Source organism: Dermochelys coriacea, chromosome 12 (assembly GCF_009764565.3).
Source record: "Dermochelys coriacea isolate rDerCor1 chromosome 12, rDerCor1.pri.v4, whole genome shotgun sequence".
NCBI lineage: Eukaryota > Metazoa > Chordata > Testudines > Dermochelyidae > Dermochelys > Dermochelys coriacea.
In genome coordinates this window covers 21,298,115-21,319,509 of record NC_050079.1, presented here as the reverse complement: position 1 = coordinate 21,319,509, position 21,395 = coordinate 21,298,115, and the positions used below count along the sequence as shown (strand labels likewise).

The 21,395-nt window shown below is 41.7% G+C and overlaps 1 long non-coding RNA gene across 1 annotated transcript; it reads right to left on the bottom strand.

Annotated features, from left to right (window-relative positions):
• Positions 1-12,666: 12,666 nt before the first annotated feature.
• On the bottom strand, positions 12,667-18,548 carry LOC122456280. The gene is made up of 3 exons (XR_006275087.1): positions 18,476-18,548; positions 18,243-18,364; positions 12,667-12,794 (listed from the first exon to the last, which is right to left on the bottom strand). It is a non-coding gene; the product is annotated as an uncharacterized LOC122456280 (long non-coding RNA).
• Positions 18,549-21,395: the final 2,847 nt, after the last annotated feature.

The window sequence follows — 21,395 nt, the reverse complement described above, 5'->3', positions numbered from 1 at the left end:
ACAGAGCCAGAAGAGTACCCAGAAGTCACCTACTACAGGACAGGCCCAACAAAGAAAACAACAGAACGCCACTAGCCATCACCTTCAGCCCCCAACTCAAACCTCTCCAACGCATCATCAAGGATCTACAACCTATCATGAAGGATGACCCATCACTCTCACAGATCTTGGGAGACAGGCCAGTCCTTGCTTACAGACAGCCCCCCAACCTGAAGCAAATACTCACCAGCAACCACACACCACACAATAGAACCACTAACCCAGGAACGTATCCTTGCAACAAAGCCCGTTGCCAACTGTGTCCACATATCTATTCAGGGGACACCATCATAGGCCTAATCACATCAGTCACACTATCAGAGGCTCGTTCACCTGCGCATCTACCAATGTGATATATGCCATCATGTGCCAGCAATGCCCCTCTGCATTGTACATTGGTCAAACTGGACAGTCTCTATGTAAAAGAATAAATGGACACAAATCAGAAGTCAAGAATTATAACATTCAAAAACCAGTTGGAGAACACATCAATCTCTCTGGTCACTCAATTACAGACCTAAAAGTTGCAATTCCTCAACAAAAAAAAACTTCAAAAACAGACTCCAACGAGAGACTGCTGAATTGGAATTAATTTGCAAACTGGATACAGTTAATTTAGGCTTGAATAGAGGCTGGGAGTGGATGGGTCATTACACAAAGTAAAACTATTTCCCCATGTTTATTTCCCCACCCCCAACCCCACAGTTCCTCAGACGTTCTTGTCAACTGCTGGAAATGGCCCACCTTGATTATCACTACAAAAGGTTCCCCCCCGACTCTCTTGCTGGCTTCTCTGAGTAGTTACTACAACTCCTGAGGAAGCTCATAGAAGGAAGGTAATATGGATGGGGAGTGTTCATCTGTTGTGACCTGCACTGGATGTGCCATGTTTGTCTTTCTTTCACAGGACAGAAGCGACTTTGTCTGTACAAAGTGCAAGCTGGTCTCCATATTGGAAGAGAAGGTTCAAGGACTGGAGCAACAGGTATCGACCCTGCGTTGCATAAGAGAAACTGAAGATTTCCTGGACAGACATCAGGATATGCTTCTACAGACACAACGTTCTGAAGATTCAGAGCAGGCTGCACTGCGGGGACAGGAGGACGGTGAAGAAATTTGGCAGCATGTGACCTCCAGAAGAAGAAAGGGGAGCGCCCATGTACCAACAATGCAGAGACAGGTAAGTAACCGTTTTCATGTTCTCTCCACAGGTACTAATGCGGAGAGTGGACTAGATGACACATCTGTGGGAAGGGAACAGAAGGAGACTCCACCGATTGGAAGGCATGAGATGCACTGTCCTAGGGATGGGGGTTCCACAACCACCGCTCCCAAGAGAAGGAGGCGGGTGGTGGTGATCGGTGACTCTCTCCTCAGGGGGACTGAGTCATCTATCTGCCGCCCTGACCGGGAAAACCGAGAAGTCTGCTGCTTGCCAAGAGCTAGGATTCACGATGTGACGGAGAGACTGCTGCATCCAGCCCTCAGATCACTACCCCTTCCTGCTTCTCCACGTGGGAACCAATGATACTGCCAAGAATGACCTTGAGCGGATCACTGCAGACTACATGGCTCTGGGAAGAAGGATAAAGGAGTTTGAGGTGCAAGTGGTATTCTCGTCCATCCTCCCCATGGAAGGAAAAGGCCTGGGTAGAGACTGTTGAATCGTGGAAGTCAACAAATGGCTACACAGGTGATGTCAGAGAGAAGGCTTTGGATTCTTTGACCATGGGATGGTGTTCCAAGAAGGAGGAGTACTAGGCAGAGACGGGCTCCACCTAACAAAGAGAGGGAAGACAGTCTTCTCAAGCAGGCTTGCTAACCTAGTGAGGAGGGATTTAAATTAGGTTCACCAGGGGAAGGAGACCAAAGCCCTGAGGTAAGTGAGGAAGTGGGATACTGGGAGGAAGCACGACCAGGAGCACGCAAGAGGGCAGGGCTCCTGCCTCATACTGAGAAAGAGGGACGATCAGCGAGTTATCTCAAGTGCCTATACACAAATGCAAGGAGCCTGGAAAACAAGCAGGGAGAACTGGAAGTCCTGGCACAGTCAAGGAATTATGATGTGATTGGAATAACAGAGACTTGGTGGGATAACTCACATAACTGGAGCACTGTCATGGATGAATATAAACTGTTCAGGAAGGACAGGCAGGGCAGAAAAGGTGGGGGAGTTGCATTGTACGTAAGGGAGCAGTATGATTGCTCAGAGCTCAAGTATGAAACTGCAGTAAAACCTGAGAGTCTCTGGATTAAGTTTAGAAGTGTGAGCAACAAGGGTGATGTCGTGGTGGGAGTCTGCTATAGACCACTGGACCAGGGGGATGAGGTGGACGAGGCTTTCTTCTGGCAACTCATGGAAGTTACTAGATCGCAGGCCCTAATTCTCATGGGAGACTTCAATCACCTTGATATCTGCTGGGAGAGCAATACAGCGGTGCACAGACAATCCAGGAAGTTTTTGGAAAGTGTAGGCGACAATTTCCTGGTGCAAGCGCTGGAGGAACCAACTAGGGGCAGAGCTCTTCTTGACCTGCTGCTCACAAACCGGGAAGAATTAGTAGGGGAAGCAAAAGTGGATGGGAACCTGGGAGGCAGTGACCATGAGATGGTCGAGTTCAGGATCCTGATACAGGGAAGAAAGGAGAGCAGCAGAATACGGACCCTGGACTTCAGAAAAGCAGACTTTGATTCCCTCAGGGAACTGATGGGTAGGATCCCCTGGGAGAATAACATGAGGGGGAAAGGAGTCCAGGAGAGTTGGCTGTATTTTAAAGAAAGAATCCTTATTGAGGTTACAGGAACAAACCATACTGATGTGTAGAAAGAATAGCAAATTTGACAGGCGACCAGCTTGGCTTAACAGTGAAATCCTTGCTGATCTTAAACACAAGAAAGAAGCTTACAAGAAGTGGAAGATTGGACAAATGACCGAGGAAGAGTATAAAAATATTGCTCGGGCATGCAGGAGTGAAATCAGGAAGGCCGAATCACACCTGGAGTTGCAGCTAGCAAGAGATGTTAAGAGTAACAAGAAGGGTTTCTTCAGGTATGTTAGCAACAAGAAGAAAGTCAAGGAAAGTGTGGGCCCCTTACTGAATGAGGGAGGCAACCTAGTGACAGAGGATGTGGAAAAAGCTAATGTACTCAATGCTTTTTTTGCCTCTGTCTTCACGAACAAGGTCAGCTCCCAGACTACTGCACTGGGCAGCACTGCATGGGGAGGAGGTGACCAGCCCTCTGTGGAGAAAGAAGTGGTTCGGGACTATTTAGAAAAGCTGAACGAGCACAAGTCCATGGGGCCGGATGTGCTGCATCCGAGAGTGCTAAAGGAGTTGTCAGATGTGATTGCAGAGCCATTGGCCATTATCCTTGAAAACTCATGGCGATCGGGAGAAATTCCGGATGACTGGAAAAAGTCTAATGTAGTGCCCATCTTTAAAAAAGGGAAGAAGGAGGATCCTGAGAACTACAGGCCAGTCAGCCTCACCTCAGTCCCTGGAAAAATCATGGAGCAGGTCCTCAAGGAATCAATTCTGAAGCACTTAGAGGAGAGGAAAGTGATCAGGAACAGTCAGCATGGATTCACCAAGGGCAAGTCATGCCTGACTAATCTAATTGCCTTCTACAATGAGATAACTGGCTCTGTGGATGAGAGGAAAGCAGTGGACGTGTTGTTCCTTGACTTTAGCAAAGCTTTTGACATGGTCTCCCACAGTATTCTTGCCAGCAAGTTGAAGAAGTATGGGCTGGATGAATGGACTATAAGGTGGATAGAAAGTTGGCTAGATTTTTGGGCTCAACGGGTAGTGATCAATGGTTCCATGTCTAGTTGGCAGCTGGTATCAAGTGGAGTGCCCCAAGGGTCGGTCCTGGGGCCAGTTTTGTTCAATATCTTCATAAATGATCTGGAGGATGGCGTGGATTGCACCCTCAGCAAGTTTGCAGATGACACTAAACTGGGAGGAGAGGTGGATACACTGGAGGGTAGGGATAGCATACAGAGGGCCCTAGACAAATTAGAGGATTGGGCCAAAAGAAATCTGATGAGGTTCAACAAGGACAAGTGCAGAGTCCTGCACTTAGGACGGAAGAATCCCACAGCGGAATGCACTGCTACAGACTAGGGACCGAATGGTGAGGCAGCAGTTCTGCAGAAAAGGACTTAGGTGTTACAGTGGACGAGAACCTGGATATGAGTCAACAGTGTGCCCTTGTTGCCAAGAAGGCCAATGGCATTTTGGGATGTATAAGTAGGGGCATTGCCAGCAGATCGAGGGACATGATCGTTCCCCTCTGTTCGACATTGGTGAGGCCTCATCTGGAGTATTGTGTCCAGTTTTGGGCCGCACACTACATGTGGAAAAATTGGAAAGAGTCCAGCAGAGGGCAACAAAAATGGTTAAGGGACTGGAACACATGACTTATGAGGAGAGGCTGAGGGAACTGGGATTGTTTAGTCTGCGGAAGAGAAGAATGAGGGGGGATTTGATAGCTGCTTTCAACTACCTGAAAGGGGGTTCCAAAAAGGATGGATCTAGACCGTTCTCAGTGGTAGCAGATGACAGAACAAGGAGTAATGGTCTCAAGTTGCAGTGGGGGAATTTAGGTTGGATATTAGGAAAAACTTTTTCACTAGGAGGGTGGTGAAATACTGGAATGCGTTACCTAGGGAGCTGGTGGAATCTCCTTCCTTAGAAGTTTTTAAGGACAGGCTTGACAAAGCCCTGGCTGGGATGATTTAGTTGGGAATTGGTCCTGCTTTGAGCAGGGGGTTGGACTAGATGACCTCCTGAGGTCCCTTCCAACCCTGATATTCTATGATTCTATGAACTAGTCCTGGAACCTGCACAGGGAGAGACAATTCTTGATTAAGTCCTAAATGAAGCATAGGATCTGATCCAAGAGATTAATATAGCTGAACCACTCAGTAATAGCAACCATAATATAATTAAATTTAACATCCTTTGAGGTAGGAGGGGGGAAATCCCAAAGAAGCCCACCACAGTAGCTTTTAACTTCAGAGAGGAGAGCTATACAAAAATGACAACACTATAATAGAGGCTCAAATTAAATATATCCCCCTCTCAATTAAAAACATAGTAAGAAGACCAAAAAAGTGTCACCATGGCTAAACAAGAAAGTAAAAGAAGCTATAAGAGGCAAAAAGCCATTCTTTAAAAATTGGAAGTCAAATCCTACTAAGGAAAATAGACAGGAGCATAAACTCTGGTGAGTCAAGTGCACAAGTGTAATTAGGCAGGCCAAAAAAGAATTTGAAGAGCAACTAGCAAAAGACTGAAAATATATCAGCAAAAAAATTTTAAGTATATCAGAAGCAGGAAGCTTGCCAACCATCACTGGGGCCACTGGACGATTGAGGTACTAAAGGAGCACTCAGGAAAGATAAGGCCATTGCAGAGAAGCTAAATGAAATTCTTTGCAGCTGTCTTCACTGCAGAGGATGTGAGGGAGATTCCCACACCTGAGCCTTTCTTTTTAGGTTACAAATCTGAGGAACTGTCCCAGATTGAGGTGTCAATAGAGGTTTTGGAACAAATTAATAAATTAAACAACACAAAATTATCAGGACCAGACAGTGTTCACCCACAATTTTTGAAAGAATTCAAATATGAAATTGCAGAACTATTAACTGTGGTCTGTAACCAATCACTTAGATCAGTTTCTGTACCAGACGACTGGAGGATAGCTAATGTGACACCAATTTTTTAAAAAAGGCTCCAGAGGCAATCCTGGCAAGTACTGGCTGGTAAGCCTAACTTCAATACTAGGCAAATTGGTTGAAATGATAGTAAAGACTGCTGCTCTGGGCAACACAGTATGGGGAGGAGTTGAGCAGCCCTCAATGATGAAAGAATAGGTTAAGGACTATTTAGGAAAGCTGGATATGCACAAGTCCATGGGGTTGGATCTAATGCATCCGAGGGTGCTGAGGGAGTTCGCTGATGTGAATGCAGAGCCATTGGCCATTATCTCTGAAAACTCGTGGTGCTCGGGAGAAGTTCAAGACGATTGGAAAAAGACAAAGAAAGTGCCCATCTTTAAAAAAGGGACGACGGAGAATCTGAGGAACTACAGAACAATCAGCCTCACCTCAGTCCCTGGAAAAATCATGGAGCAGATCCTCAAGGAATCCATTTTGAAGCACTTGGAGGAGAGGAAGGTGATCAGGAACAGTCAGTATGGATTCACCAAGGGCAAGTCATGCCTGACCAACCTGTTTGCCTTCTATGATGAAATAACTGGCTCTGTGGATATGGCGAAAGCAGTGGACATGATATAGCATAACTTTAGCAAACTTAACTTTTGATATGGTCTCCCGCAGTATTCTTACCAGCAAGTTAAAAAAGTATGGACTGGATGAATGGACTATAAAGTGGATAGAAAGCTGACCAGATCGTTGGGCTCAATGGGTAGTGATCAATGGCTTGAAGTTTACTTGGCAGCTGGTATCAAGCAGAGTGCCCCAGGGGTCAGTCCTGGGGCCGGTTTTGTTCAACATTTTCATTAATGATCTGGATGATGGGATGGGTTGCATACTCAGCAAGTTCACAGATGACACTAAGCTTGGGAGAGAGGTAGATATGCTGGAGGGTAGGGATAGGGTCCAGAGTGACCTAGAAAAATTGAAGGATTGGGCTAAAAGAAATCTGATGAGGTTCAACAAGGACAAGTGCAGAGTCCTGCACTTAGGACAGAAGAATCCCATGCACTGCTACAGGCTGGGGACTAACTGGCTAAGCAGCAGTTCTGCTGAAAAGGACCATGGGATTCAGTGGATGAGAAGCTGGATATGAGTCAACAGTGGGCCCTTGTTGCCAAGAAGGCTAATGGCATATTGGACTTCATTAGTAGGAGCATTGCCAGCAGATCGAGGGAAGTGATTATTCCCCTCTATTTCGCACTGGTGAGGCCAGATCTGGAGTATTGTGTCCAGTTTTGGGGCCCCCGCTACAGAAAGGATGTGGACAAATTGGAGAGAGTCCAGCGGAGGGCAACAAAACTGATTAGGGGGCTGGAACATATGATTCATGAGGAGAGGCTGAGGGAACTGGGCTTATTTAGTCTGCAGAAGAGAAGAGTGAGGAGGGGATTTGATAGCAGCTTTTAACTACCTGAAGGGGGTTTCCAAAGAGGATGGAGCTAGGCTATTCTCAGTGGTGGCAGATGACAGAACAAGGAGTAATGGTCTCAAGTTACAGTGGGGGATGTCAAGAATGGATATTAGGAAAAACTATTTCACTAAGAAGGTGGTGAAGCACTGGAATGGGTCACCTAAGGAGTTGGTGAAAACTCCATCCTTAGAGGTTTTTAAGGCCTAGCTTAACAAAGCCCTGTCTCGGATGTTTTAGTTGGGGTTGGGCCTGCTTTGAGCAGGGGGTTGGACTAGATGACCTCCTGAGGTCTCTTCCAACCGTAATCTTCTATGATTCTATGAATTGTCAGACACATAGATGAGTAGGATTTGCTGGGGAAGAGTCAACATGGCTTTTGGAAAGGGAAATCATACCTCACCAATCTATTAGACTTCCTTGAAGGGATCAACAAATTTGTGGACAAGGGTGATCTAGTGGATATAGTGTACTTGGACTTTCAGTAAACCTTTGACAAGGTCCATCAAAGGCTCTTAAGCAAAGGAAACAGTCATGGGATAGAAGGGAAATGTTCTCTCATGGATCAGTAACTGGTTAAAGACAAGAAGCAGAATGGAGAAAGACAAAAAGGTGCCCAGGGATATGTTCTGGGACCTCTGCTGTTCAACTTGTTCATAAATGATCTGGAAAAAGGGGCAAACATTGAGGTGGCAAATTTTACAGATGATATAAAATTACTCAGAATAGTTAAGTCCAAAGCAGACTGAGAGGAGTTACAAAGGAATCTCATAAAACTGGGTGACTGGATAACTAAATGGCAGATGAAATTCAATGTTGATAAATGCAAAGTAAGACATAGAGGAATGCATAATCCCAACTATACATGCAAAATGATGGGTCTAAATTAGCTGTTACCACTCAAGAGAGAGATCTTGGAGTCACTGTGAATAATTCTCTGAAAACAGCCACTCAATGTGCAGAGGCAGTCAAAAAAGTTAACAGAATGTTAGGAACCATTAGGAAAGGGATAGATAATAAGACAGTAAATATCATAATGCCACTTTATAAATCTATGATATGCCCACACCTTGAATACTGCATGCAGTTCTGGTCACCCCATCCCAAAAAAGATATATTAGAACTGGAAGAGGTACAGATAAGGGCAACAAAAATTATTAAGAATATGGAACAGCTTCCATATGAGGAGAGATTAAAAAAACTGGGACTTTTCAGTTTGGCAAAGAGATAACTACGGGGGGATATAATAGTGGTCTATGAAATTTATTCCTTCACATAACACAAGGAGCAGGGGTCACCCAATGAAATTAATAGGCAGCAGGTTTAAAACAAACAAAGGAAGTACTTCTTCAACACAATGCACAGCCAACCTGTGGAACTCATTGTCAGGGAATGTTGTGAAGGCCAAAAAACTAAAATTGGATTAAAAAAAGAATTAGATAAATTCATGGAGGATAGGTCCAGCCATGGCTATTAGCCAAGATGGTGAGGGATGCAACTCCATGATCTGAGTGTCCCTAGTCTCTGTTTACCAGAAGCTAGGAGTAGATGACAGATGATGGGTCACTCAATAATTGTCCTGTTATGTTCATTCCCTCTGAAGCACTTGGTATTGCCCACTGTCCATAGACAGGCTACTGGGCAGGATGGACCATTGGGCTGACCCACTGTGGCCATTCTTATATTCTAACATCCCCTCCTCCCCTCCCCCCTCCCCCCATACTATATGATTGTAAAAGTAAACGCTGTCTTGTATCCAGAAATGCAAGACTAGGAGTCAGGAGTTCTGTATTCTACACATATGTCCTGCATGATCTTGATCAAGTCACTTATGTGTCCCAGTGGGAATCTCTGGGTGCTGAGCACTTTTGAAAATCAGGTCCCCATTGTGAGTATTTAGCAAGCACTTGAAAAGCTGGATCCAGTACTCTACTCCTCAGTTTTTCTATCTGTAAAAAGGGCAAATTATCATTCACCTCACAGGGCTATTGTGAAGTTTAATTGAAGAATATCTGTAAAGCGATTTCAGAATATCCATTGTAAGGTATTCTCGAAATTCAATGTATTATTGTTAAAAATGCAAATATTCACCACTTTGAACTTTCCATAAAGGTTGGAGGATGAGAAAGTTAGTATTACATTTATATAGTGCCAGGAGAAGTCATGAGTCTAATTTCTGCTCTCTTACACCTGCATAAATTAGAACTCCACGGAAGTGGTAAAAAAGAGCAAAATGTGGCCTATGACGGTTGCTGCCACTGGAGTCATACAGGTCATACAATCATAAATTTGTTAGTCTCTAAGGTTCCACAAGTACTCCTTTTCTTTTTGGAGTCATACACCACGCCTACTGTCTACCCAGAGACTGTACAGCTTTAAAACATGTAATGAAAAAAGGAGGAGGGATTGAAATGAATTTTCACAGCAATCAGTTCAGAGCCATAATATTTCCTTTAGAAATTTTAGCTTTTCTCCTCCCCAGGTTGTCCAAGTAACTATCTTTCTCCAGTATTTTAGTTCATTTTTAACTTAAATCGCCAAATCAATTGTGTGACTTTGAAAAGCCTGAAATGTGTGAGCATGAAAATACATTTTATTTGTTACAATTTACAGCCATGAAACATTTGTCTAATGAAGTTTTAGTTGTTCTGTAACTTGCCTGTGTGGTGATGTGGTTTGGGGGTTGGTTTTAAGGGGTGGAGCATAGGGGCAGGTTGTCACCATCACTATACTCTCATAACTTTAAAATAGCTAATTAAAAAGTACAGCTGTGGAACGATAGCTATTGTCCCTCATTTGAGTCCCACATTTCTTTCATCATACTGTATTTCCAATTTTCTCCTCTTAAAACAATGATTCTCTGAACTGAAGTCTGTTGTCCCAGTAACTCTGTCCTAAGTAACAGATGCACAAGTCCTGCATATTCGGCATATTTCCTAAAGCTCCAGCTCTTGGAATCAAGTAATTATGTCACTATATCAGCTTTCATTTAAAAAAGAAAAGAAGAGTTTCTTGCCCTCATAACTGTGGAAAAAGCTCAAAAACATGACCGTAAGTGACTCCTAAATGCTGAAAACCAAAAGCAAATGAAAGGAATACAAATTTTACCTTTTAAAAAAAAATCATGTGTTTTAAGCTAATATTGTCATTTTGGGGGCCTTACTCACAACTGCTGAATGTTTCAAGTTGGTCATACTGCAATAATACGTAATAACAGAAGTGCTGTGGTAGCATGTAGAGGCCCCAGTCTAGGTTTGGGACCCCATTGTGCTAGGTGCTGTACAGACATAACAAAAAAAGGATCCATGCTCCAAACAGCTTACAATTTAGGGAAAACCACTTTGGCACAAACAGGTGAAGTGACTTGCCCAAGGTCACACAGCAGATCAGCGACAGAGCTAGAAAAGAAAAGGAGTACTTGTGGCACCTTAGAAACTAACAAATTTATTTGAGCATAAGCTTTCATGAGCTACAGCTCACTTCATTGGATGCATTCGATGAAGTGAGCTGTAGCTCACGAAAGCTTATGCTCAAATAAATTTGTTAGTCTCTAAGGTGCCACAAGTACTCCTTTTCTTTTTGTGAATACAGACTAACACGGCTGCTACTCTGAGAGCTAGAAAATGAACCCAGGGTCCCTGATTCACTGTACCACATGGATTCTCATACTTTCACATGGCTACTCATGCCACCAAACGAATTCTCTTATCTCACATGTTAGCAATACTGCACATCACTGAGTTCCATCCTGCAGGAAGGCTTCCCCCTGAATTTTACAAGCCCTCTCTGTGAATCCTGGAACTTATATGTTTTTGCCCAGAACCTTCAAAGTGCCAACGCTGTGCTCAGCAGAAGCCTAGGGACAAGGTTTTCCTCAGCTTTCCATAGCTGAGGCCAACAGGTGCCATCCTGTTCCCAGTGTGAGACAGAACCTCAAGGCTGCAACAGCCCATGGGAATTGTTGTAGCATTTGGAGATCAGCTAGACACACTAGCTATGCCCCCTTCTACCCAGCCATACCAATGTGATCTAGTGATTAAAACACTGTACTGGGACTTAGAAGACATGGGTTCTACTCCTGGCTCTGCTATTGACCTCTATGCCTCAGTTTCCCCATCTGTAAAATGGAGATAATGATATTGCTCTCCTTTATAAAGTGCTTTGAAATCTATGGAGGGTCAGGGAGTAAGAGACTAATGGGTAAGTGCTGAAGGATGTACTATAGGAGCCTTATGCAACTGGAGGATTCCTACCTATATCTGGTGGGTTTTTTTGCTAGGTAATAGAGTCACTTTGTACCAGTAGACTGGCATTACACATTCATACTTGATCAGAATTCTGCCCAATTAAGCTGGAGTAATTTATAGATCTAGATCTTCCCCCAAAAAGCCCAAGTTTTCCACTTATCTCCCATTGGGAACCCCACAAATTATTTATCTGCCGCTTTTTAAAAATGTATTTATTACCACAGTGTTTTGTTCACACAGTACATAGACAGTTGCATGGTCCTAATCAAGCAAGCCATCCAGTTCTCGTTACACTAGCCCAGCCACTCAAACTTCAAAACATCTGCAATTTTTGCATTCAATAGCACTGTGTCAAACTTTTGTCCTTTCTCCCCTACAACGTAAAGACTGAAACTTTTCACTGGGGCCACTGGTGAGAATCACAGAATCAAGCCTGCCCTGGCCACAAGAGACTGTCTGGAACCTTTATCAATGTCAGCTCAACGACAAACAAGGACAACCCTCTATCCCCACCACTTTTACAGTAAATACACTTGCCACACACAAAGCAACATCTTAAAATAACCCCTGCATGAACTCGGGAGGGGAGAAATTACCCACCCACACAGAGCAGAGGAGAAGCCAACCTCCTCTATCTGCTTGTTAGCCCCACTAGGGTTTGAAAAGCAATAAAGATGAGGGCAACACCCAGACCGGGAGGTGGATTTTAACTCAGCTGTCAACTGCTTTGATCAAGTAAAAATAATCCATCAACATGGCTGCAAATAAAAACAAATGGATCAGGAATGTATCTCCTAACAGGGTGGGCCAAAGGTTGACCTCCTTACTCAGGGCCCTACACAGTCATTCACAGCAGTGCAAATCCCTATGAAATTAAAATTGAAGCAATTTCCACTCACTTTGTACTGGTATAAGTGACTGCCCAACGCTACAGGGGAACAATGAATTAGGCCCTCGGCTTTTACTCAATCGCTGCTTGGACAAAACTCCCAGTGGAATGTACAGGATTTAGCCCCTTAGTCCTGTCATCACACCATGCCCCAAGAAGAAGTGAAACTAAGGAGATGGGAGAGAGAGTTGTTTAGTAGATCAAGCATAGTTTTGTCTGAGAATAAAAAGGGTAAACATGAGCTATCTTCATCTTTAGCCAGTATTTATACATTTATAGCCAAAAAGCAAGTAACAATATCTGAAATGTTCAAAGAATACTATTCCAGCACTTATCTGGGGTCACTTGAGATGAAGAAGATAATTGAAAGGATGATTGCATTGGGCTTGTTGTACTCCATTTAGAGAGCCCATTCAGTATGCTCAGCCATGATAGAAGATGCCGGGAGAAAACACAGTATTGCTCCATAGTGACAATACCTCAGATCTATGAAACATTAAAATGAAAGATAAAGAAGGCACTGAAAGCAGCAACACTGGGCACAGTTCACTTGACGACAAACATTTGGACATGTGTCTAGACATTGGAATATCTCTCAATCATTGTCCACTGGCAGCCCTATGTTCCCATGCAAAAATCTGCCCATAAATTAGCAGCACTTGTTATTTCTTCCTTTGATAAAGGCCACTCAACAAACAATTTGGCAAGAGCCAAACAGTCAAATTTCTGCTTAATTCTCAGGATCTTCCATTGGTGCTGGGTCACCTCTGATATCAGGTCCAACACAGAAAACACCTGAAGCGATCACTTGTTTTGTTCTTGTATTGATTAAACAATTCTTCCTTCATAACGAAGCACTAAGTTTTTGCAATACTGGCAAAATCTGTAACCATTTGTGTAGCTCTCATGGCATTCTAAGCTAACTTGAGAACCTGAGCAATTTACCTGAACTGCAGCTTAAACAAGTTTGAATTTCATGTGATCATATATATATATGAATGAATGAATGAATGAATGCTCTTGCTGAAAAAAGAAATACATGAGCACACATTAAAGCAGAGCTTTGATTCTGAACTCTTTATCCTGAACTCTGAACAATGGATACTTATGAATCATTTGTGCCGCACACTGAAGCCTTTTGAACTAGTAACAAGAGAAATCAGTTCTGCTAATGCATCTCTCATCCTGGATCTCTCACTCATCCAGATTTTAAAATTGAAATTTAGAAGAATAAGACCATGTTTTTGGAGGGACAGGAAAAAAATGGGATAATATGCTGGACAATCGGGAATTGAATTTTAGGCTGAATAGGATGGAGCACTAAGTAGAAGATACACATACACTACTTTTCAAGATACACTGTTTAAGAAAAGTTTCAAAATGAAACAGGGATAAAACTTGACAGAACAGTTTGCATTGCTTCCTTTCACTGTGATCTGTCATAAGGCAAGTCTATACTACAGTGCTACATGCAGCTGTGCTGTTCCAGTGCATCTGGTGAAGATGTGCTATGCCGATGGGAGAGCACTCTCCTGTTGGCATTATTACTCCAAGTAGGCAAGAAGGGCAACACCAGCATTAAATGGAACAGGCAGGGTAGAAGCAGCATTGTTATAGCTGAAGTTCTCATTTGTGATGCCAAACCTCTCTTATATGCTAAAAGTGTCTATTATCCAACATCAGGGCAATTTTTTTTAAATATAGATTGGGCACATACAGGTGGATTGATGCCTGCATTTAAAAAAAGAAATCTATATGTCCATTTATTTCAATTTCATTTTAGTGAATCAGGTCCTGATTCAATGCTAACCAAAAACCCTTGAAATAACTGAAAGCTTTTTCAGCCAATTCTGTGTCATCGCTCTGAAATTAGTATTGAAATTAAATGGCTCAACAGTGCTAAGACGTTCCCCAACTACTCCAGCAAGCAGTCACTCACCTCTAAGGTTAACAGGATAAAGGCTGAATAAAGAAACTACTCATTATACCAGCTCTACAAAGAAGCAATTATGAGACTTTATAAAGTGGTTTCAAATATATTTTTCAAACTAGGACTCAGACAAATATTAGTGGCAGCAAATTATAGTATTTAGCAGAATTATCACCCAGTAAAGAGACTCTTTTAATCTATAAAAAAATATCAACAAAAGATGTAAATATGGACTACTCAATGGGTGGCATATCTTGAAAAAAATATACATCTAATCTCACAGTGTGTTACCTCCAGTACCTGGAGAGAAGGTTAACAATTCAGAGCTGTTTCCTACAGCTGTCGAATATATTTTGATGTAGATACCAGAGATTTAAAATCTATTGTATAATCATACAGTACACGCAAGGAACCTGGGGACATACTTTTCTATGGTAAAGTGCTGGAATGCTGTTTTCCATTTTAAATCAATATTACTCCCTATTTTTAACAAATTATATTTCATTCTGTGGCCTTTTGGTTCTAATTTTTCCCATCATAAACAGCAACAGTGTTTTCACCACCATGAATACAATTTGCAGGCTGCGCATTACCATTACACATTCATTTATCTCCACATATAATATGCAAGTGGGAGAAAACCAGGGCTCACCCTTACAGTAACTGGAGACCAGTAGCCCAATTCTCCTTTCATTTGCACCACTGTAAATCTAGCGTAAATCAACTGAAGTTAACGGATCAAATTCCGCTCTCACTCATTTTGATATAAATCTGGAGCAAGTCCATTGGTTTCTCTGGCTTTATGGCCTGAAGCGCTGAGTACCCAGAGCTCCAGTTCAAGTCAGTGAAAGCTGCAGATGCTCAGCACCTCTGAACATCAGGCTGTTACTTCAGATTTATATTGGTGTAATTGAGGAAAGGTTTTGATCACTCTAGTAGATATACCACACACACACAAATAAGCCTGAGAAGGCTGTGGAAATGCTAGGGGTCAAAGTCTCTCACTGCTTTTGTCTCACATTTGTTCTAAGTAGAGTGGTTCCTTACAGTCTCACTATTGGAGGCCATCACTCATTGAACATGACAAACTGCTGTCACAGGCAAGAAACATTTCTGTGGTTACTTGACATTTCTCTCTCTTTTCAGTTCCTCATTTAGTCAAAGTAGCATTGCACATATTTTTTAAGCCCCTTCTATTAAAATCTTATACAAACACTTCTCTGGATGACACTCCAGTGGATCTGGAACCCAGCACCAAATCATGTATTCTGGTATGCAAAGGAAGTATAGTTCCAAGATGATGTCAATTACTGCAGATGCTTCCTGCCAACAATGCTACTGCCTTTGTAAGGGAACCTAACCAATATCACATTCTCAATTATTTTTACTTATAGATAGTATGTAGACGTCAAACTTAAGTGTTCAAAATCCATCATATTAACTAAACAAACTTCCATAGATGCTTTAACCCTCCCTTCAGTCATTTTAACTATTGAAGGGTGAACCCCAAAAGCTTCAGAGTTCAGGTTCAGTTTAAACACTGCAAAATCTGGATTCTTATGCAAAATGCTCAGAACATTTTAAGTGAAGAAAATTAAGAAGAAAATCATAAGAAAACAATTTATCTGGAGATTTCCAGTGCTTTCTGCTTCTAGCCAGGCTGGAAATACCAAAATAACCTTTCTCATTTTATTTCAAAACTTCTGGATTCCAGCAGGGATAGATCCATAAGAACTCACTGAAAAATGCCGTAGCTCTGGTTGTACTATATTTGCAGTGTTAATATTCCCAGATGTTTCCAGTAGCACCTAGTTACTTTGCAGATCACATAACTAGGAAAACTGCTTTGTCCAATGGGTGATATAATTCTGCCTAGTAAGCTTTTCCAAGCATATTGTATCCCTTTGTTTTTTCCACATTGTGTCTCCATTTTTAAAACCCATCTTCCTGAACCTGGAAAACTGTCCTCCTTCTGATTCACAAGAGGGATGTATATTACCCCTATCTTTGCGGTTCTGATTATTGACTCCAAGGTGAAACAGCTATTGAAACTGGAGCATCTGCATTCTCTGAAGATCCCACACCTTTGTTTACTATTGGAAGAGTGGATGTTTTACTAGCTCAATACAAGACCTCAGATGAAGGAGACAAAAACAGGAATTGTAACCTAAGCCCAGTCTTGCCCATGCTGAGGATACCAAGAGTTGCATGATTTAGTGACTCTTCTGTCTGTTTTTTGTCTAAATTTATGTTTCTTTCTGTTGTGAACATCACGCATTAAAGTGAACAGACAACAAGTGCCCCTCATCTAACTCCACCAAGCAAGCAGATTCAGAGCTGGACTTCTACAAATCTTATTTACTCTATTGGTTAAATAATGATATCTAAACGGGGCTGATTTAACTGACTCTGGCAGTTCTCAGAGTAAATTTAATTATACTTTGCACTTATTACAATTTTCCTTTGTGCCTCTTGCTTCCCAGCAACTCTGAAACACAGGCTTAAGTCTGCTATATAATACATCTCCATACCCATAGTGGTGACATGTGTTAACAGATGGCATTGCGAGCACGTCGCAGCAGATCAACACAGGTTGTCATTTTTGGTGGCCGCAGTTTTCCCTAAAGTTATCACAGTCCAACACAGCAAGGCATGGAGTAATCACAGGCCCTTTCCTGTTGGCTGGGAAGAACATGACTAAGCATGGTAGTTTTTTATAGCACTCATCGTTGAACTTTCTAGAAATGCCTTTATATGCATAGAGTGCATTTATTCTGTGAGTCTGTTAAGTAACCAGATGTCCACGACTATAAACATGGTGAAATCTTTTCCAAGCACTGAAATTTCAGATCCTTTATGTGGGCTCTACAATAAACAGTACCCAGCATATGCAATAGTCAAAGGATATGTATGTGTCTATTGTAAAATGGCACTATAGAATTATATGAAATGCACAATAAGGGCTATAACACACAACAATGAGAGTTAGTGATGTTCAGAAGAAGGAAAGAGAAAGATATACTGGGGACAGTAGGGGGCATTAATGAAGAAACTGGGTTAGAATACTGTGCATCTCATATTTCTATAGCTGTGCAAACCTCAATGGGTTTGGATTGCATGGATTATAGGAACTGAACCTGGCACGGTTTTCTCCACAGGGCTTGGTTTGGTCAGCACAGAGATACTGATTTATGTACCACCTGAGCCTCTACAAACCCCATCCCCACTATTGCTCTGAGCTACTCCTGGCCTCTTGGCAGGGTAGATCAGGCTTTCTTCAATGAAGACTCTGATTCTAAGATTAGGGTAGACGCTGCCCCCGTTTACAGCCCGTAAGAGGGAAAGAACAAGCTTGCTGACTAAAGACCAAGGGGGATTTGCAGTCAGGGACACTTATCCCATCCCAAAGATTTGGGAGGTCAAATGAGGGAAAGGAGCCAGCAGTGGAATGTTTTGCATTGTGCAAATCTGAGTAGCGGAGTTTACTGAGCTGATGCGCCTCAAACCACCCCTATTTCAGCGTTCTGTGTGAATACAGCCCTGCAAGCAGGAATCCGTGGACACTGACCACTCTCATGTGACAACACAGACTAATCTTTTGCAGCCCTCACATATGCCTGTTAAGCAGATCCTGAAGATCAAGTTCAGTCTCTTACCATAATTTACGAGAATCACACCCGGTTTCTAGTACTGCCAATCTCAAGCATTCAAATATCATGAGTCAGGCCTCCAAATAATCAGGGCTAGTGTAAAAATCATGAGATTTTTAAAATAATAAATGTGGGGTTCTTTTTATTTTCTTTGGGGGGTTGTCCCTTTAGGGATCACATTGTCAAGCTTCTCTCTGAGGTCATGAAAGCTAGAAATGTTTTTTGTTTAAATGGAAGCTGAAATTCTTACATAATCAAGTGACTATAGGTGCTGGGGTTTATGAAGACAACATCAAACAACATGAAACTCATAATAAAATCACAAGAGTTGCCAACACCGTGTTCCATCCTTACCTCTCTGTGAGTTTGTTTCATTGTTTTGTGTCATAGCTTTAGTACTCTTTAAATAACTTTCTGGAGAGTGTGAGGAATTGAGCCTTGCTGGGAGAATCAGGCATCTGAGTCTCTTCTGTTCTCTGTGCAAGAGTTGAGAAAGTATTACTCATAACATGAGTGGAAAAGGCTGCCCTTGACAATCCCAGCTTGGCCTGAAAAAGGATGATAGAGACAAACTGATGGTTCTATACTTTCACAGCTGAATAGAGGCAGGAATCATTTTGAAAATCAGCCAGCCACCTTGATCAGAGGAAAGCCAAATTTTTGTTTTTGTAATACCAGTGGGTGCATGCTATATTTGACATCGATAGGCCTGTGCATGTTGTATCCAGTGAACTCACCTCAGCTGGGAGTTTGTTTGGGGCAATGCCTTCTTTGCAGCTTGCTGCTGGTCTGGGGAACTGCCCCCTTAGGCTGAATTTCAAGGCAGTGTGTACCTAACTGAGGAAGACTCAAACAAAGAGTATCCTGGGAAATGTAGGATACAGGAAACAGCTAGGCCCAGCTCTACAAACAGTGCTTAATTTGTGCCTGGGCTAAGCCCCCGCACCGCTAAGCTTGGCAGTTCATAAGCCCGGCACCTCTGGGTTGCTGCATCAGTTATGAATGGAGAAAAATTGCTTGAACCCAGCACCTAATTACTTGAGCCCCAGCACTTCTTTCATTACAAATTAAGTACTGTCTCCTAACTTCCACTGAAATTAAAGCAAATTAGGATCCTAAATACCTTTGTGGATCTGGGCCTTAGTAACTAAATTCCCATTTGATCCCAATGGGACCAGGGTTTGGCTCGTAGATTCAGTGAGAGAGAGAGCTCGGACAGTACACCTTATCAAACAAACGAATAGCAGAACTTCCCACAACTCCCCTGGTTCTCAGTAACCACTGATGGAAATGTTTACTGTCATCATGGTCCCTTACTCATGCAAAACTCCCATTGACCTTAAAGGTAAGGTCTGGGCTGATTTTTCTTGTGTTTTTTTTTTTTTACCTTTTGTTTGCTTTTTTTTTTTTACCACTGCTCAAGCACTGAATGTTCATGCTATTTTTTTAAAGAACTCATTGAGCTTATATTGAGGCCTGAAATCAAGGTCACAAAGCAGTTCTTTTAAAATCCTCTACAATGAGGATTTTTTTTCTTTCCTTCTTTTTAGTAAGCCTTGGTTTTAGTTCACATGCTTATATAGAGAGATTCCCTAATTTGCAGCTTTAAAGTGGACTACAGATTTGCAACTTTAAATATGGCTAAGGTCTACATGTATATCTTACTAGCTAGGATATTACTGAACAGACAAAAAGTTAATGCAAATGTCAAAATACAACTTGCCTGAGAATATGTAATAGGAAACTCTTCAGGATATTTTTGAAGATTCCAAACTTGGCTCCTGATTCCCATGATCCACCCATGCAAAGACTGTGCTTACAATCCTATTGCAGAACTGGGGCCTCGAGGTTCTGATTTCATAGCTCAGTACAATATATTGCTGCAAAACAACTTTAAAGGTTTATTTTCTTTCAAAATAGACAACATATTAGTCTGAATTAAGAGTTTAAATCTTAGAAAATATCGCCCTAAAATATATGATTTTCTTCTTTCACTAAATTAGTTCTGAAAAGCATCCTAAAAATCCAGTGAGATAGTCAGCAGATTTTAAAATCAGGCCACTTACTCAAGTAATGAAGGCCCTGATCTTGCAACTCAACACAGATGAGCAGACCATAGTACCCACTCAGAGCACTGTTGAGGTCAATAGCTCCACAAAGGTCTGCTTGTGAGATTCAGTTACAGGATCAATGCCTTATTCAGATGCTTAACCAGTGTCAGTGGGTCTGGTTCAGCCTGGATTTAGGAGCCTAAATGTTAGGCAGCCAATTTTGAAAATTGATACCAATTTTTTTCTGTTTTAAGGTCCTTTATCAGGGGACTTGATGTCCTGGCAAGGAATTGTACTTGATGCTCTAGCAGGCCCTTTTCCAATCTGTATTTAATTTTAAAATTACCAAATTGTCTTCACATTTTTCTTCAAAAACTGCTCCAAAGATAAAACTTTCAATGGTATGCCTTGTCCAGGGCAAACTTTTATTTCCCAGTTATATAGCCACAAATAGAGAACAATTCCAGAAAAGCTCATCCAATTTTAGCTATACCATCACATAGATGACTCTGGTAAAACTCTGCAGAACAGACACAACTTACCATTTCCCTCTCAGAACCATGGTAAAATACACAAGAGGTCATATACAAGATAGAATTTGACATAATAAGATTTCACTGCTATGTTAATGCACCTCAGATCAAGTCTGCAAAAGTGAAATAATAAATTTAGGAAAACAAGCAAAATGACCCTACTGGTTGGTTGGTTTTCTAGATACAATCTACATATTTTAGAAACGTACAACCTTCTAATCGAAATGAATAAACTACTCAACCATAAAGTTGCTATAGAAGATATGCTTGTTCTGATTGGAAAGGGCATCTGCTATCTGCAATATTGATAATACTTTTCAAATTTCATCTGCTTTTGTTTGCATTCTGTGTCGTCTGTTTAAACACACTGGGAATAATAATGAATCCCAGCATTATCTCCACTTTTTCAAGGCTGAACATATAACTTTATCACAAAAATAATTAAAATTCTTTGGCACTCTTGTATCTTTTCCATTAAACGTTATCAAGCAGTGACAATAAACTAACATCAGTCCAAGGCTGCCCATATGCTGCTTTTAAAAAGAATGCATTTGTCCCAGGGTGAGATACATGAATTTTGTGTTTACAGGGTCAAACAATTCTGAAGTTTTTTACAGTGTAAAGACTACAAATCTGTATACATACACACACACATGCAACCAAGGATCATTAGGTAGGGATGGGACACCTATGAATTGTCTTGCTAAAATGTTCTTTGATAGGCAAACCTTAGTGGTTTAATAATTTGGAAAGTTACAGATAAACATATTTTTCATAATAGTATTACACATTCAAACCCAAAGATGGATGTTCCAAAATATTTTCAAAATGCATGTTCAATTAATCTCATCTGTATTAATGGATTTTCTCACAATTCATTAGTAAGTCAGTCTATATATAAGATTCATTTTAAAATGAAGTAG